We start from the raw sequence: 5726 nt of genomic DNA, 5'->3' as shown, positions 1-5726 counted from the left end.
CAGATACACAGTCGGGGAGTGAATGTGTGTCTGCAAAGGACATTTCTTCTTCATATTCCTCTTCATCCCACTTCAAAGATGGAAACACTGAGGCCCGAAGACAAGTCACACAGCTCCAGGTTGCAGAGCTATACATCCTTGACATCCATTTTACTAAGGGAGAGAGCCCGTATCTCACCCCTCGGATGGTACCAGCATGCCAGGACTCTCTCCACAGAGGAGGCAAACTCGAGACAGAAGTTGGAGGCTCGGGGCTGAGTCCCAGCAGAACAGCAGCCACCGTGGGCACTGAGCTAAGAGTCACAGGCTCGGGTCTGGCTGCAGGAGCTTCGTTAGAATGCAGCCCTCAGATCAGCTTCTCTCTGATGGCTAGGAGTGATTGACACTTACAAATTACCCCGCCGAAAGTGTGGAGTCTTTGACCCCTGTGTAACATCTTTGGCAAGCCTGAGGTTCCCCAGCATTCTGTCATCTAATTACTACAAATCCCTGGAAACTTCTCTGGCCGCTGAATTTTTAATGTGGGGCAATTTCGACGTGCAGCCTGGCCCAGATGGGTTCCGCTCCCTTCCCCTCCCCTCCCCTCCATCCCTCCCCTCCTTCCCTCCTGGAACCACTTGTTTTTTCTTTAAATCTCACCAACTTCCAGATGAGCAGGGGCTCACCCCGAGATGCACAGAGCAGCCTCCCAAATCTGATCTGAAACCGTGCCCTGGACCCCCCTGCCCCTCTGAAACCGTGCCCTGGACCCCCCCGCCCGACGCTGGGCTAGCCTAACAAGCAGACTGGTGACGGACAAAGCTCCTCAGGGACACACGTGTGAGTAGCCGCTCTGCTTGCCACCTCAGCAGGTGACAACCTGCCAGGTGGTCACCTTCACAGGACACCCTGGCAAAGCGAACGCTTCTCAAGGTGACCATTTCCCCTAGTCTTTTTAGGCCCTTGGAGAATGGTTCCCAGCCAGGCAGGTGCACAGAGAGACTTGTTCTCCTTTAATGGCCCTGAGCCTGACCCTGCTCCCTCTGACCCCGAGGGAGGCCACACTAGACTGAAGTGTCACCAGAACCTGGGTTGCAGGGTAGACTCAAGTCTGCCACCCAGTGGAAAGTCAGGCCGCCCCCTCTTAGACTCCCTCATCCAGGAGCCCAGGGACCTGACGTCTTCAAGTGGAGATGAAAGGCTGAGGCAAGAGGACTGTGAGTTCAAAGACTCCCAGGCTACATGGTCAAGCTCCATCCCAACCAGACAAACAGGAATAATGGTGTAATGCAAATGATGGTCTATACACGTGAAAATGGCCTCGGTCTCAGGAGAGTCTAACTCCAATAATGTGTGATTTTCAAATCTCTCTTTCCCCCTCCTTCATCTCTCCCTCCCTTCTACTCTTTTAATTTTTAAAATCTGTCTGTTCCCTCCCCCGCTCGGGTCTCTCTTTATATTCCTGACTAGCCCAGAATTCCCTATGTAAATCAGGCTAGCTTTGAACTTATGGCAATTCTCCTGCATCGTCCTCCCAAGTGCTGGAGCTCCGGAAACCACACCCAGTCTCAACTTTAAAATGTCTATTTCCCCTTTTTACCTATATTTTATGATATAACACACACACGTGTGTGTGTGTGTGTGTGTGTGTGTGTGTGTGAGAGAGAGAGAGAGAGAGAGAGAGAGAGAGAGAGAGAGAGACCTCACATGCCTTTTAAACTTGTTCCCAGACAGCCTCCCAGTGGCTGTCACTTTGCGGTGTGGGAGCCAGTACCTGGTGTGGAAACAATCCCCTCCCCCCCCCCCCCGTCCCCACCAGCCCCGCCCCACTTCACCCCTTTCAGGAAAATGAGGCTTGGCTTTTCAGGCCCGTTTTTTCTTACACGTGTACACGGCTGATAAAATATTCCACCTCGCCCCTCGTCCCCGTGGGACCTGCTGTCTTACGGGGAAAGGGTTTGTATGACATCGAACCACAACAGACACCGTGTCTCCTGGAAACCGTGGGGTGGAGGTGGGGGACGGCGGCTCCTTATTCAAGTCCCCTCTTTGATAACAGTGTTGCCTGAGAGGGGGGACTTGCCTTCCTCTGCAGGCTCCACTGGGCTGGAGGGTCCCTCTTGTCCCCTAGTGGAGGATGCTATCCAGTTCTGTCCTGGCCCCCTCCATGGGCTTCCCAGGGGAGTCCTGCAGAGTTGGGGTTTGTGCTTATACAAAAGGCCTCTGCCCGGGATCCAGGTGTTGAGTTGCCGTCCTGACTCCCAAAGGCCAAGCAGGCTGTGCAAAAGCAGTCCTGGCTATGGACACAGTGGGGTACCACACAAGGCTTATGGGCCAAGGTGGTCCACTGAGAAGGAAGATTCAGGAAAGCGATGGGTTTGTCCCAGGAGGATGTGGAGGGGGTTTCACAGGGCACCTTCCTAGAGGATGCTTTGCTTCTGTCTCCTCACACTCACGCCATGGCTCCAAATCGGGGATATTATAGAATGGAGTATGAGACACAAAAGAGGGCTTGTGGAGTGGGGAGCCAGAACCCCCCACGCCCAGGTGCTTTCTCATCCCCCCTTACCAAAAACAGTAGGTGGTTACGCTCAGTCCTCAGCACAGGGGTGGGCTGGTACCCCGAGAGCCAGGGCACCCCAGGACCTGAATGAAGGGGCCGAGCCACAGACCCTGTGCCTGAAGAAGCGTTGAGTGGTCCCTGAGGTCCACAGGACATGAGGGGATTAAATCTACCCAAGGGGTGAGGAGCATCATGTCAGGAAGATGAGAAGAAAGTGGAGCCCACACAGGAGGCGGCAGCACTTAGCAAATACTCTGAACGTTGGTCCGCCCCCCATGCAGGCCTCACTGGGAACGACCTAACAACTGAAACAGTCCCTCAGACAGGCCTGTCAGAGTGGGAGCTGCCAGAGTGACCCAGGGAGAGCCATGGTGGCCTTCCCACTGGCCCCGAGACCTTGTGGCTAGGCACGCTGGGAGGTCTGTGTATAAGCCACAGTCAGATCCCTCCACAAAACTGGGCCACCGTGAGTTAGCAATGCCAGGTTCACATCGAAAGAAAGCATTGAGCCCCAGTGTGAGCCCACCTGACCACTGATCTGGAAACTGTGGCAAGCCTCATGTCTCCAGGATGGGGGAACGAGTCAGGGAGGATGCTGTTGAGGTCCGAGAGCATCTTCATTCATTTCCTGTGTCAGTGTTCCTAGGGTCCTCCCCAATAATACATATTTGATTTTGTAGTGTGGCGTGTGTATGTGTACACATGTATATGTGTCTTGCACAAGTGTGAGTGTGTGCAGTGTTTGTGTGTGTGTGTGTGTGTGTGTGTGTGTATCTTCTTTTGCCCATACCCTAAGCACATAACTCCTGCTCCCAACAAGGGAGCTTCTGTAGCCATTTAAATTCTGGGTCTTTTTTCTTTTTTTAGTTGAACATAAACATAGTATGTATTCATTAAATACCACACAGCCATGCTTAGGTCAGAGAACCTAAGTCACTTCTGTCTTCCCAGTACATACAACTCAGGTGGAAAGATTGGAACATCATGGTGCTCCATTTGGTGGGATCTAATCCCAGGTCTTGGGGAAGGCTGAGGTGGGCATGTCATTGTTTTTTTTTTTTCAAAATACAACCAATTTTGCTTTATATTTCTGAAAATCAAAGTATCCCGGATAGTGACAGTTTCAGGTTTTTACATGCGATCTTAGCCATTGAAGCTTTAGTGTCATATAGCCAACATACCACAGAGCATGACTTCTAAAAATGTCAGCTCCAGATGTAGCTCAGAGGTAGAAGCATGCTTACAGTACGGGCTAGATCAAACAGCACAAAAGCTTTAAGACGTGTTATACAGTATCTGGGCTATAAAAGATTTTAATATCAAATCCGATTTACATGACTAAACATCTGGATTGCCAAGCAAAGTACTGTATGCATATATGTCACTCCAACCCACAGCTGTTCCAGTCAGTAATTATCTTCGGACATTCCAAACGAGATTTGACATCCACTATGAAGGATGACAATGGAGAAGTTTCCCAGGATCCATCTCGAGCTGGGTCCTAAGTTCACAGTTTGTTTGTGATCCCAGTGCGGGCAACACTTTCATTTCATCCACTCTGTTCTTGTGTATTTGAAAAGCAGGGGTTATCCATCGGCCACACGAGCACTGTTCACCATACCAGTTAAAGGAACCCAACTTCGCACTGCATTTTGGGCAAAGAAGCTGTCCATCCAGAACCCCCAACAGAGTAGATTCCATCCACTGCACAGGTTCAATGAAGTACGACATACACTGAGCCTGGCTCCCTGTGATAAGTGCAGATGGTGCTGTTCTTTTGTGAACAAAGGCCCACTTCCTTCACTATGATCCAAAATGCTAGACCGTCTAAATAAAGATCACCTGCACTTTCTACATTTGTAGAGAATGTCATCTTTTAATCCTTGTAAAATGGTAGCTGGGTCAACAGCAAAGAGTTCTTGAGGTAAATCCCGAAGTTCTGGATACTTCTCGGTGACCTTCTGCAGACGGTACTGCTTGTAAACCGCACTGGCGGTATCCACCTCGTATCCCATTGCCTCGTAGAGTTTCAGTTGCCACTCAAACCCCTCATTCATCTTAGCCTCTGGCCTGACGGTCTGGAGGTTTTCATAGGCCTTTTCAAAGGTAAGCTGGTCGGTCTTCATTATAAAAGCCGTCATTACAGCAACACTGCGACTGACTCCTTCGTGACAGTGCACCAACACCCGCACGGCCTTTGGAACGAGCCTGGCCGATGAAGGCCACGCACCGATCCAGATGGCTGAGCAGGTCGGTCTCGGGTTTGTCCAGCGCGGGCACGAAGAGGCTCTGGAGACCTTCGAACCCAGCCCCAGCCAGGAAAGCCGGTTCTGAGTCCACCGTGAGCACGGCGGTGATGGTGATGCCCGCCTCCCTCAGGTGGTCCCGTTCTGCCACTGCCGCTGCCCCACCCCGAAACGGCCCGGGTCGCACTCCCACCGAGTGCCCTGCCGAGCAGGGGCTGGCAGTCGGAGCCTGACGCTCGCAGCCATGATTGGAGCTCTGTACTTCCAACATGCCGGGCATGTCATTATAAGGAACAGAAGGTAGCACACATTTGTGATCCTAGTTCTTTGGAAACTGAGGCAGGATCAGGCCAGCCTGTGCTACATAGAGAGACTACTTACTGGTTGTTTTTGTGTTCACTTGACAGAAGCTAGAGTCATCAGAGAGGAAGGAACCCCAGTTGAGAAAATGTCTTCATGAGACACAGCTTTAAGGTATTTTTTTCAACTAGTGATTGATTTGAGAAGGCCTCGCCCACTGTGGGTGGAGCCATCCCTGGGCTGGTGCTCCTGGGTTCTATAAGAAAGCAGGCTGAGCAAGCCACGGGGAACAAGTCAGTAAGCAGCACCCCTCCATGGCCTCTGCATCAGCTCCTGCCTCCAGGTTCCTGCCCTGTGTGAGTTCCTGTTCTGACTTCCTTTGATGATGAACAGTGTTGTAGAAGTGTAAGCCAAATAGACACTTTCCTCCCAAGTCGCTTTGGCCATGGTGTTTCATACAGCATCGGAGACAGGCTAGTAGTCTTGATGTGTGAGGGGCACCTGCCATCTTTTCACCCAGCCAGGAGCCCCTCCCTGGACCATGGCTGCCTCTCTCTCTGTCCTCTCACAAAAGCTTTCCGTACTCCTCCGTTCACCTCTCGGCAGGGTAATCTCCCTTCCTGCCACTCACGCTCTCT

At 51.7% G+C, this 5726-nt stretch overlaps 1 pseudogene across 1 annotated transcript; it reads right to left on the bottom strand.

Annotated features, from left to right (window-relative positions):
• Positions 1–4128: 4128 nt before the first annotated feature.
• Positions 4129–5059, bottom strand: LOC308439091 (dual specificity protein phosphatase 12-like; annotated as a pseudogene). Its single transcript has 2 exons — positions 4385–5059; positions 4129–4207 (listed from the first exon to the last, which is right to left on the bottom strand). The product of its transcript is annotated as a dual specificity protein phosphatase 12-like (transcript).
• Between the last annotated feature and the right edge of the window lie 667 nt (positions 5060–5726).

The sequence above is a fragment of the Micromys minutus genome (assembly GCF_963924665.1).
Source record: "Micromys minutus genome assembly, chromosome: 29".
In the NCBI taxonomy this organism is placed as follows: Eukaryota; Metazoa; Chordata; class Mammalia; order Rodentia; family Muridae; genus Micromys; species Micromys minutus.
Note: the sequence above shows the minus strand (reverse complement) of the source record. Positions and strands in the feature narration are given on the sequence as shown.